This window comes from Microtus pennsylvanicus, chromosome 1 (genome assembly GCF_037038515.1).
Source record: "Microtus pennsylvanicus isolate mMicPen1 chromosome 1, mMicPen1.hap1, whole genome shotgun sequence".
NCBI lineage: Eukaryota > Metazoa > Chordata > Mammalia > Rodentia > Cricetidae > Microtus > Microtus pennsylvanicus.
This window is the reverse complement of record NC_134579.1, coordinates 33,213,669-33,226,654: the sequence shown is the minus strand read 5'-3', so window position 1 is coordinate 33,226,654 and position 12,986 is coordinate 33,213,669. Positions and strand designations below refer to the sequence as shown.

General features: G+C 50.4%; 1 protein-coding gene and 1 non-coding gene across 10 annotated transcripts in view; one reads left to right on the top strand and one right to left on the bottom strand.

Annotated features, from left to right (window-relative positions):
- The window catches only part of Kcnj6 (potassium inwardly rectifying channel subfamily J member 6), a 246,415-nt gene that overhangs the window by 149,367 nt on the left and 84,062 nt on the right, over positions 1–12,986 (top strand). The gene's annotated exons all lie outside the window — the stretch shown is intronic.
- Positions 1,532–1,637, bottom strand: LOC142842785 (U6 spliceosomal RNA). Its single transcript, XR_012909457.1, has one exon. It is a non-coding gene; the product is annotated as a U6 spliceosomal RNA (small nuclear RNA).

Genomic DNA, 12,986 nt, shown 5'->3' with positions numbered 1-12,986 from the left:
TTGCATCCTCCTTGAGCAGGGGCCTGGCTGGCTGATACTGGAATGGTAATCCCTCACTGAGGAACCATGATTCATTCAAACCAATACACTCAGGAAGAAGGAAGTGTGAAGGGTCAATGCTCTGAATGCTGACCCCGGGAGTTCTCACTGCCCGGGAGGCAGCACCAGCTCACACACAGAACCGAGTCACCAAAAGGGGGTGGAGGCAAAAGTCCCCAGAGTTTGTGGGAGATCCCAGCCTTGGGCGGCCTTGATTCTCCTGAGTCTATTTTGGAGTCTCCTTTATCCTCCCCTGGAAGTCTAACAGCCGCCTAAGCCAACCTCCCATTGTGTCGGAGGATCTTCCTCTGTTTGGATAACACACCACTCTTGCTTTTGTTCACTGCTGGTTGACTGAGTCACGTCTCCTCTGCAGAGATGAGGTGCGGGGGGGGGGGGGGTGCGGGGGGGCGGGTGCACTGAGGAAAAACGGGAGGTACCAGCAGGGATGCACAGGCTGGTGCTGTGTCAGAGGTGCAGGTGGGCGAGCCCTCGGTGAACAGTGATGACGTCCACAGAAGGACACCGACCACCCCCAATTCCCATCACTCACTCCACAACCCGTCAAAGATGTGCACAGGTTTTGCTGTGCTCAGAAGAGCTTGGGGAACGCTGGTGAAACAAAGGAAGCCTCATAAATAAAGAGGGTTTCTCAGCACACTTCTCCAAACTGACATGTTTTAGAACTCTGCCGCAGGGAGACAGAGCAGGCAGCGTTTCTTACTCCCTATCCCTGCTTCCCTTCTCCACTCCCAACCCTCCACCGGCACCCAGACAAACAGGCTCCATCCACAGCCCTTGATTCTAGGATTTGATCTGTGTGGTGTAGGAATGAGTGTGCACAAACCGGAGACAGTGGACTGTGAAACAGGGAATTTGGAGAGCTGGTCACCAGCTGAGAGCCTGAACCGTCCCCAGTGGGCCCTTCCCGCAGGGCATTCACTGGCCCAGCCCTCTATTTAGCCCACTTTCTGGAGTCTTCCAGGGGTGGGCAAGGTTTCCATGGAGTCTAAGGATCCCTCCCCATCTCGCTCGCTCCTCTGTGGAACCCAGACCCCTCTGAGGCCGCAGCAACTTCCCGCTCACAGGAACCTGCAGAGGCCTCCATTCACTCCAGTGGGAACCTCTCAAACCGTCCCAAAGAGGAGCTCTCACCACTTGCTGTTTTGTGTGTATGTCTGTATATGTGTTTGGGGGTGGTGCCTGTGCATGTGTTTATGGATGCCTATGTACACATGTGTGGGGAGCCCGTGCACAGATCCATATATTAGCATAAGGGTTTTTCTCAGCCACTCTCCATCTTAACCGTTGAAACAGGGTCGCATACAGAGCCTGGAGCTTTTGGGTTTGCCGGGCCTGGTGGTCAGAGAGCCCCAGGCATTCTACTATTTACCCCCACTAGTGCTGGGACCACAAGCGGCACAGCTATGTTTGACTTTGGATTTTTACCGTCGTTTGCTTGTTTTACAGACTGTTTTAAATTTTTATGTGTAAAACTACGGAATGCTTTGCAAATTTGCATGCCATCCTTGTGTAGGGCCATTCTGATCCCCTCTGTGTTGTTTCAATCTTAGTATATGAGCTCCTGAAGCAGGCACGCAGGCTTTCGCGCCTGCACAGAAAGCTCCTGGGTGTTAAGCCATCACACCAGGCCCCATCTCCCCAAGGGACCACTACTTATTATTAAAGAAGCATCCCCACCTGGAAAAGCTGGCTCAAGAACAATAGTGTCCAGGTTCTTGGCAAAAAGGAAAACCAGGAGCCATGCCCAGCCTAGAGATTCTGTCTGTCTATCCATGGAGTGTGAGGACCCAGCACAGTGATCCAATGAAAGAAGGGAACACAGGTGAGAGGCCGTAGAAGATGAAGCTGGGGGATTAGAACTGCTTTGGCCCTGCTGGCTCTGGCAGACTCCAGCCTGGAAAGAGCAGGGGCAGGCCTGCTAGGGTGTGTGCCATTCCCCAGTGGAGAGAGGCTGGGAGGAAGGAAGGGCCCTGTGGAAGCCCTACCCGCGGAGGACAAGAGTCTCCTCCACGAAGCACAGGTCCCACAGGACCCCGCTGGATGGCTCCCAGGACTGCTGAAGCCTCATGAAGACACAACTCAAGACATTCCATTTGCTTTATAGAGAAAATAAAACACAACCGGTGCCTGACAACCCAGTCCTGTAATTCAGCTCTTCGGGAAGACGGAGAGATTGAGGAGAAGAAGTGTGAGGTCAGCCTGCAGCTGCAGACTGAGTTCAGGAACAGCCTGGACAGTTTGGTGACATCCTGTCTCAAATGTTTCAAAGTGAAGGAGTGGTCTAGCGATGTGACCAAGTGGAGGGAGCTCATACAGCCTATGTGAAGGTCCAGCTTCCCATTTCCAATACCGAAAACAAGGAGACATAACTTAGACGCTCCAGAAACACATCGAGTGTCTACTGCAGAGAAACTTATTTAAACTCGAAGCCACCTGGTGTAGTATGAGGGCCTGCTCATTGGGGTTTCTGTCCTGCCCAGTTCCCACAGCCGGCAAGTCCCAAAGAAAATCACATAGAGGTCTCCATAAGATTATAAACTAATTGGCCCATTAGTTCAGGCTTCTTATTAGCTCTTATAACTTATATTAACCCATTATTCTTATCTACATTAGCCACATGGCTCAGTACCTTTTTCAGTGAGGGCAGGTCACATCTTGCTTCTTCTGTGGTCTGGGCAGGACTCTCGAGGGAGCTTCATGCTTTCCAGAATTCTCCTATTCTCCTTGCTCCGCCTCTGCTTCCTGTCTGGTTGTCCCACCTATACATCCTGCCTGTCTAGTGGCCAATCAGCGTTTATTTAAAACATGATTGACAGAATACAGACAATTCTGCTGCACCAACCTGGGTAGGCCACACATTAACAATCACTGGGAGAGAGGACATGGATGCAGAGAAGTTAGACCAGTGGCCAAGGTCAGGAGCCAGCAACAATGTAAAGAGTTGAGTTCTCAGCCCCAGACTGTCCCATCCACAATGCTTATCTATGCCCACCCCAGGTGGAAGATGCGGAGTTCCTGAGGGCTAAAGCCAACAGGCAGGGATTGCTGTGGACAGCTGTCACTTGGAGAGACCATGGGACACCCACAGCAGAGTCTTCCTGAACAACGGGAGAATTTCCCAGCCACAGTCCTTGGGAAATCAAACCACATTGAAGTAAAAGTGATTCTGCTTTACTGATGTAGGAATGAGTGTGATCATAGAAATTCCTTCAGGGGACTCAGTCCTTCACAGAGGAGCAGGTCAACTTTCACCTGATCAAATCTGTGGACTCTTGTTCTGGACACAGCATGACAATAGGTGGAGACCACTGGGCGGACATGCTGGGACATAGAGAATTTCTTCAAAAATTAAGCAAATTATCATTAGAACAGAGAGGATACCTCTGGACTCCTCAGTGTGCCTGGCTCCTTCTCTGCCTCAGGCAGAGCCCCCAACAGGTGCTTAGTCCTAGGCACAGTGTTCTAGAACCCTCCATTACCCAGAAGCTGCCCTGAGTGTCCGATCCCGGGCCCTTTCTTCCCTCTCTGAAGCGCAGTTCCTGTGATTAACGAAGGGCAGCAACAGAGGCGATGAAATCCAATCCTCCACTTGCTCAGTGGAGTGACTGGCGGGGTCTGTGGGAAGTGGGGCCTCTGAGCTGGAATTCTGTGGAGTGACTGGCGGGGGTCTGTGGGAAGTGGGGCCCCTGAGCTGGAATTCTGTGGAGTGACTGGCGGGGTCTGTGGGAAGTGGGGCCTCTGAGCTGGAATTCTGTGGAGTGACTGGCGGGGTCTGTGGGAAGTAGGGCCCCTGAGCTGGAATTCTGGCTCACTGCTCTTAGTCGCTGAGTTGAGAAACCAGGTGTGGTAAAACTGGAGCAAGCCTAAACCGGTCTCGCTGCCGAAAACTGACCCCATCCCCAACAGCCACAGGGAAACAAGGTGATCTGGAATCTTCTCCCTTTGCCCCCCACCCTTGGGTCCTCCTTGGCAGGGTGAGCCTCCCATGATTCCTGGGTCAGGAAGTAGAGGCTCTCGGTGTTGGGACTAATGAGTCCTGGCCTTCAGCTGCTCTTCCCTCCTAGAACCTTCTAATTGAAGTTACTAGAAGCTGTGCATAGAGCGCAGACCGGGGCCGCGGTGCACAGCACTGGGGAAGCATTTCTCCACTCTCGTGGCCTCCTCAAGCTGGGAGACAACCAGCTCCTCTTGTCCCTGTGACCAAACTGCCAAGAAGTGGGATGGGCTATGGTGGCTGTCGGTTGGAGGAGATCAGTTCATCACGGGAGAAAAATCGAACATCCTGAGTGTGAGGCAGCTGCACGTGACGCATAAGTAGTCAGAAAGGTGAGCGGACAGGAGGCAATGCCAGACTCCAGCCTCAAGGCCTGCCCCCAGTTAATCACTTCCTCCAGCGAGAGGTCCATTTAAGGCTCCACCACCAGCAAGGATTCAAGTGTTCAAACATGCGAGGCTGCAGTAAACAGCTCACACTCACGCATCCCGCCACACTGTGTCTGGAGCCGATGGCCTCAGTCCACCAATGGAAAGACAGAGGACTTAATGGCTGTCTCCATCTTGGTGAGGAGCTGGAGCACCTTCTGCAGGCAGGGAGGGGCTGTTCTCTCTGAGGGCAATTCTGGCATCCGCTGTCCAATAGAAACACTCCGTTGCCATCATTACGCATCATCTGGAAAACCAGCTCTTGGTTTGCTGTCTTCAGCAATCACTCTGCCGTCTTCCTCTACTTGAAGCACCATGGGCATCGCCGTCTTGCCCTCTGCGTGCCAATCCCAGGGCCTTTTCTCAGTCAGATGCCCACCCTGGCCTTCTTTCCTGGGCCCTGGCAGCCAACAGCACCTCCTCCTTTTCCGGATCAATCCTCCCCCTCCTTCTCCCTCATCCATCTCTTTCTCCTCCTCTTCCTCTGCTCATCCTGAGTCCTCCGTGGATATTTCAAATGTCTGCACATCCCCTTCCATTCACCTCTGGGACAGTCCCTTGTCCCCCTCAGCACGTGGGTACTCCACATGTCTGTAAGCACACCCTGCACCTGACCAGGCTAGTTCTAGTTGTGCAGCCCCAAGCTGAGCGCCAGCGCTACCTCACATCCACGCGCTGCCCTCCACACGACATGTCACGGATTAGAATGAACTCAAGAAACTCATGAAGCTGCCAAGTTCAGGGGTCCTTACCCTACTGAAATAGAAAAGAGTCAAGATTCTTCTCATTGTGCAGACACACAAGTGTATGTATGCACACACACAAATACATATATTCATATACACAATCACATATATGTATATATACTTATACTCATATAACATTCTCACATATAGGCCCATGGATATACATAATACACAAACACGCACACATGTACACTCACATAATTCTAACTTTCTCGCACATACATACACTCACATATGTTAACATTCTCACACATACACATATGTCATCACATACACATATATTCTCAAATATATATACACTCACAGATGCACACACTCTTGTACATGCAAACATACACACTCAGATATGCACACATTCTCACACATGCAAACACATATACTCAGACATGTGTACATTCTCATACATACATATATGCATACATTCTCACATAGGCAATACACATACACTCAGATATGTACACATTCTCTCACACACATATTCTTAGACATGCAAATACATGCACTCAGATATTCACACATTCTCACACATGCACACACATACACTCAGAGAGGCACACATTCTCATACATACACACTTACGTATGCACACATGCAAACACACACACATTCTCACACACATACCCAGGCATAAACTCATATGCACTTATCCACACATACTCACGTATGCACACATATACAAGCACACTTCCTTTCACCTGTCTTCAGCATTACAAGGGAAAGAATTTGCACTGCCAAACAAGGCCACATGACCTCAGACCCGCTCCCATCCCCACCAGACCCTACATAGCTCCCTCCTCACGTGCTGGCTGGTCATCTTTCCCTCAGACTGCTGGGTCCATCTAGTATTTGATGTGGAACAGATGTTTGGTCAAGGTTGTCTTTCTCCTCCTCCTCCTCAAGTGAGTCATTCCCCACTTCTTCCTTCATGAAGCCTTCACCCATGGCTCGAGCTACTGCGGACTGGTTTTTTATGTGCTAGAACATTCATGGGCTCTCATCCACAGTGTGGAATGCTACCACACGGGACTTTGTGCAAGTTCTGTGTCACCAGGCTCCACTCTGCTCTCCCAGATGGGTCTTCCCATCTGTGTCTTAGACTGTTTCTGGATTTCACACAATTTCCAGGGCAATGTTGAATTTATAAAAATAGTGGCTATTCTACTTACAAATGGTGCCCCTCCTAGGACACAGATTGCCACCGTGTGTTCAAGTCTGTATTTGGTGATTCATGTATTTCTCATGGTCACTCCTCGGTGTAGGACTTTTGTTTCGGTTTTTGGAGGCAGGGTCTTCTTACACACAACCCAAGCTGGCCTGGAACTCACTATGTACCCGGATGCCGCCAACAGGAGTCTGATCAACCTCGGCTCACAAGAGCTAGCACTTCCAGAGTGAGTCGGAGAAAGTTCCATGTCAGACTCACATGAGCAGACACACAGCTGGCAGAACAGGGCTCCCTTCGGGTCAGCCTGGCATGCTAGCCCGTGCCTCCCCACACGCAATGTGCCATTTAATATTCCCAGTGGGCGGGCACATACACACACCCCAGTCTTCTTAAAGGCTACGGGTCCCAGCGGGTGGGCACATACACACACCCCAGTCCCAGTGTCAGGGAACAACTAAGGTGCCCCAGGTTCATACACACACACACACAGAGAGAGAGAGAGAGAGAGAGAGAGAGAGAGAGAGAGGGAGAGATTCAGCTGGGCTGGCCTTCTTGCTCTCGGAAGAAGGCCACCAACACCACAGTCCCCAGGGAGAAAACAAGCCTGCAGCAGCCTCCACTCCTAAAACACAGGAAGGTGGTGATTACACACTGTGTACACTGGATCCCAGGAAACTCCACCACCTGGTTGCCTGGGGCCTCACTCTCTGCATTCTGAATAACAGAGGAGAAGGGAACGTTAACCGAGGCCCACAGCTCTAGAAAGGCTGCTAGCTCTTCCTAAGCCGTGATGAAAACTGCCCAAGGTGTCCTTCCTCTGAGCAGATGTGGGCCTGTGACCCGGGACAGGGCCAGTAGTTTGGCTGACAAGGTAAACACCTGGGTTGGGCTTTCTCGCTCCCCTAGGCTGGGCAATGACAACTTGAACGATTGCATGACTCCCAACGGTTCTTGCTGCAGTCTGATGTCTGAGGTGACATTCAAAGGAAAATGACTGGGAGTCCACCTCCTGCCTCCAGCCCGAGGTGAGCTGTCATTTACCTCCCTCGGGCAATGACACTGTACACTTCACAAAGCCAGCACGAGTGCTCTAACCTTACAACGGGGTACTAGACATTCTAAATTTACATTTGCATCACGGGACCCCCAAGCTAAGTTTCTAACAGGCCCCTTTGCCCTCCAGCGACTGTTACAAGCTCCCCTGCAGAGACAGGACCTCTTTTCTTCACACACACCTGTGACTTCAAACTCCAGCGTCTGTCTAGACTTCTGATTATAATCGTCTACAGAGGTCACCCAAGCTCAAGGTGCAGAACACTCTTAAAAGCCGCGTCACCTTCACACAGCAGACACAAAGGACAAGTGACAAGGATTATCACCAGACCCTGCAGGGTAAGATCCCAGATAAGGATGCTGAGGAGGAACTGTTGAGAGCTCAGGGGACTGTAAACACAGCTCAGGAAGTCTCAGTTCCCTGGATGGCTGGGTCAAGGAGGAGGGGGGTGTCTCTCTCCCTCTCTCTACAGGACCTGTGCGCATCTCCTTTACCCTGGAAATATTTACTAGATGACCAGAGGCAGGCCCCCCTCTCCTCTCGTTAGGGTCACACTTCTGTCCTTCCCTGGAGTGAGACAGGAACCCACCCCACCAGTGAAGCTTGCCTTCTGTATCTGTTTCTTTTTTTTTTTTAACACCACTTCCATTGTAGAATACAAAACTTACCATTGTAAACATTTTTGTGCATGAGCACATTCCTATGTATACTTGTGTGTGTAGGTGTGCGTGCAATGTGTCCCCGTGCCACATGGACACCAAAGGACACTGCCAGGTGTCCTCTAGATCACTCTCCATCTTACGACTTAAGGTGGGTGAACTTGGAGGTCACTGACTCTGCTAGGCTGCTGGTCAAAGGGATCGCCATGTCTCGGCCTCCCCAGTGCTGAGAGCTGGGCTGACAGACAGGCACAGCCATTCCCAGGTCTGTTTAGTCTTTCAAAGCAGTGTCTGAGATCTGACCTTGGGGTCCTTGAACTTCCGTGGCAAGCTCTTTATCATGGAGCCATCTCTCCAGCCCCACTTTCGCCATTTCTGCGGGTGCCACTCAAGTGTGCTCATGCCCTATGCCACCCCTTCCGGAGCTTTTCCGTTTTCCCAAACAGAACCTCTGTGCTCATTGAGACAGCAGCTCCCCAGCCCCAACCCAACACCCACCATGCCGCTCTCTGTCTCTGAGTGAACGTTGCTGGGGGCTGTGTCTGGTGTCATGGACTCATCTGTGTTTGTTCTCTTATGGCTAACATCTCTCGGTTTGCATACTATCCCCAAGGCTCAGCCATGTGTCAGATGTCCCTCCTCCCAAAGACTGAATGGCACTCTATCGTGTGCTAAGCCACTAGCTAGGTCCACTCCACCTCAGGGAATAGCCTGGTGCTGCTATGACCATGAAATTCACTCCCTAAACAGGGCCAACATGAGGTTCCTTTAGGACACAAATCCTGAGAGAAATGTTCCCAGTGTCCCAGTGTCCCATACCGCTAGCCATCGCTGCCTCTCTGGCAGACGCCCACCCCTCACTCCTGTCTAGCTTTCTGTGTGCTGTGGCCCTGTTTGATTTTAATGTCTATCAATTACCTCTTCTACCAACCAACCCCCATCCCAAATGCCAGCTCTCCACTTAGGCTGTCTCAGCTGGTGAATAGACTCAGGGATTCTCCCCTTCTCAAGCACTCACGGCCCAAGTTCATGCTTACACACACAAGTTCCTCACTGGTCAGATCCCCTCCAGCTTTCTCTGCCCCTTGTTACACCGTGGTCACCATCCCTCCTTGCCTCTAGCTGCTCACTCTGTAACTAAGGACAACCTGGCTCAGACCTGCTACTCCACAGAAACCTCTTTGTGTTGACTTCCTGGGAAGACCACAGCCAAAGTGCCATGAACTGAGACATTTAAAGTCACAGAAGCCCATTTTCTCAGAGTCCTGGGGACCAGAGTTCAAAGCCAAGGTGTAAGCAGAGCCCCCACCCCCCTCTGCAAGCTGGAAGAAGAGGTTGGATGTTCCTAGTATTGGTTTGTTTTAAGCCATCTGACAGCTCTCCACCTCCTTCATCAAGCATGCGGCTCTATACTCTGGTGTGTTTTGCCCCTTAGGAGATGTCTAATTAGGTGTAGCCCCTGACCTAACCCAATGCAACCCCAGCTTGTCCCTTCAGCTAATGAATCCCCCCAAAAGCCTTTACTGAGCAAGACCGCATTTCTGGGAACTGAGCAGGAGCAAATGTGGAGGAGACACTGCTCAGCCCACACCAGGGAGTCCCGATCGCCAAGGCCAGTAAGTTGTCTTGGTGTCTATACAACACATGCTTGAGATGATAAATTCAGAACAAACATGTTTTCCACTGATACTTTTAAGTGAGAGAAACATATTAAGGGAAAGATTTAAATATAGAAAAATTGACAGAGAAAGTAGAAACACCCACACAAACTTACAGCTCAGAAATGGATCAAAATTCATATTTTGGAGAACATTTTTCTATGTACATACAACACATGTTCACAAACACACACGTGCTATTTTAAGAAAACAACACATGCAAAGTGGGCGCATGTTTCTGATTCTGCCTTTCCCCTTAGTACTATGGCATGAACCGTTGGCTAGGTCAATGAACACATGGCCCTCATTCAGCCATGGTGCTAGGGGCATGCTGCATGGGTCAGGTCCTGCTGCCAAGGCCAGAGGGTCATGTTGCAAGACCAAGGAGTGGTGGTGACAGCATTCTGGGAGGCAGCGGTGGTGACTTTAAATGTCAGTCACCTTGGAAAGATGACCAGCTGCAGACCCTGAAAAACTGTAACATATGGGTAGCATTAGATATGACCACATAACACTCCATTGATGCTATCCACACCAGTGAGAGCTGTTGACAGACACTGGGTTAGCATACTCTATTCGTATTTAATCTTGGTTTGTTTGCTTATTTATATTTATGTACTTATTACGTACATTGGGGTTTTGCCTGCATATATCTCTGTATATCTCTGTGTGACGGTGCCAGATCCCCTGAATTGGAGCTACAGACAGTTGTGAACTGCCATGTGAGTGCTGAGAATTGAACCTGAGACCTTTGGAAAAGCAGCCAGGGCTCTTAACCTCTGAGCCATCATCTCTCCAGCCCCTTGCTTGCTTTTTTTAGTGTTATCTTATTTGCATTGCGTTTGCTTCACTGTGGTTGACCAGCAAGCCCTGAGCTTCTGGCTCTGTGTCTTTCTTCTCTCAGAAGAGTTAATCCACCTTTCTGGCTGACTGTCTGTGCTTTCTTAAGTAGGAGCATGCACACTGCGCTCTGTAGATATTTCTCCTGTTTGTCCTCTTATGTTTTTTAACAGACATTTGAATTTTTATGTTATCAGAAAACCGGTTTTTGACCGTAGCTCCTGAATTCCTAATGTGGCCTTAAAGGGGGCTTCTCAGCTCCTGTGCTACTTATAGAAACAACATCTTCTGTACTTGCTGCTGTAGTTTTATAATTTGCATCCAGACCCTCTATCCGTCTAGAATTCACTGTGATGTATAAAGAGGGAAGGGTCTCTTCTCGGTCCAAGTGGTCATTGCTGTCCCCAGCACGTGTTGGGTGAGACCCCTGTGTACTGTTTGCTGGGCCTGCACCTGTACTGCAGTCCCCACCCAGCTTCCCACCAAGGCTCTTCTGCTTCTAGCTCCCCCCAGCCCTGGCTCAGTCACTCTTCTGCTGAGCTCCATCGGGTTTAACTTTTTGAGCATGCGACATACTGTCTTCCACAGTGGCTGCAGGCTCTTCCATTCCTATCAGCAATGTATCCAGGCCCCAGTTTCTCCACATCTCACAAATACTTGTAATTTTCCTTTTTATTCATTATATATATAATGGCCTTTGTAATGTGTATGAATTGGTATCTAATTGTGGTTTTGACTTGCATTTTCCTAAGGCCTAGCAATGCTGAATGTAATGTAGACCCTTTGTGCACCTTCCTTAGAAAACAGTCTCCAGGGGTTCACCCACTTCTGAATGGGTTGGTTCTGGTTTTTCAGATGTAGGAGTTCCTCATATCTCCTAGCTACCAATGCCCTGTGGAATGCATGGCTGGAACACACTCGCTCCATTCTGTGGGGCATCTGTCTTTTCATCTAGCAAGGCGTGTTCAACAGAAAAGGAGCCTGCATCGCCATAGGCTGTGGCCACTGCCTGAAATACTGTAACTGCGCCAACTGGGTAGGGGGAAGTGTGCGCATCCTCTCCTGATGCTCATTGACACACAGACACACAGACAAAGGTGCCCTCCTCCTGCAAATCCGATCAGCCAATCACAGGCTCAGCAAGTTCCCACAGTCACACCCCTTGGCAGCAGGAGCCTGAGGTCAGCAAAAAGCTCATACTTCATCCACACTTGGAAGCCTAGAGAGAGAAGTGAAGCCAGAATATCCAAACTCAAACTCCACCCTATCCCCAATGATTGACTTCTTCTAGCAAATCTGCCCCTCCTAAAGGTCCCAACACCTCCCCCAAACAGTGCCAACACCTGGGAACCAAGTGTTCAAACACGTGAGCCTGTGGGGCCATTTCTCACTCAAATTACCACAGCTCATAAGATGCTGTTTGTGTCCTGGGCTGTGCAAAGATGCAGAAGAAACATTCCCCAACAGCAGCAGCGTGTGCTGCCACACAGCTTGGAATGCTCTAGAAACGTCACTCAGACCGTCCCTCAAGTTCACACGTGCATTGCGAGAGAGACCTGTTGAATGACACCGATTCCCTTCCATAACTCCCCGAACACATCTGCACGGGGACCAGGGGAACTGCTCACAGCTCACAGCTGGAGTGGTCCTTTCTCTCTGGCCATGATTCCTGTGATGTCACAGAGGCTGTCTGGAAGCCCTGCTGTTGCTGGTCCCACCATCTAGCCCACCCCATGCCATGTTCTCCTGGCTGATTTCGCCCTTCCTCGGCACCCAGGGTCTTCCACTCCCCCAATATCATCCCATTGGACTTTTTCTTTCAGCACTGTGCTGTTCTGCCCACTCCCCATCTTTCCATGGTGCATGCAGCCAGCAGCTATGGCCTCAAATGAAGCAGTACCACCAAGACCACCTTCTCATCACATTTCCAGGGAGTCCTAGCTCCCTTTGCTTGTTTGTTAAGTCGTTGAAGCCGTGCAAGCATCAGTGACCCGCACACTGACTCTTGCAAACACCTGCCTTCCATCTTCACCTTTCTTCCTGTCTCCCTCCAATCTCTACTACTTCCCTGTCTGGTAACTCTGCTGTCTTCTCAGAGGCATTGTGTATTCCTGGCTATGAAACTGGTGGGACTTCATAAGAGAGCCAAAGGATAAAGGGCAATCACATCCCTGTGATTCTTCTTGATCCTAGACAGATGCAGGGTCACAATGTTCAGGACCTGGGTTCCTTCACCACTTGACTTCTGTATTGCCCCCCACCACAGGAGAGGCAAAGATGTAAGAGGGGGTCATGCCTACTGCTTAAAACCTTGGTCCTGAAGTCACGTCCCACTCCAAATGGGGCATGACTTCATTACTGAGGCCACCTCGACACCAG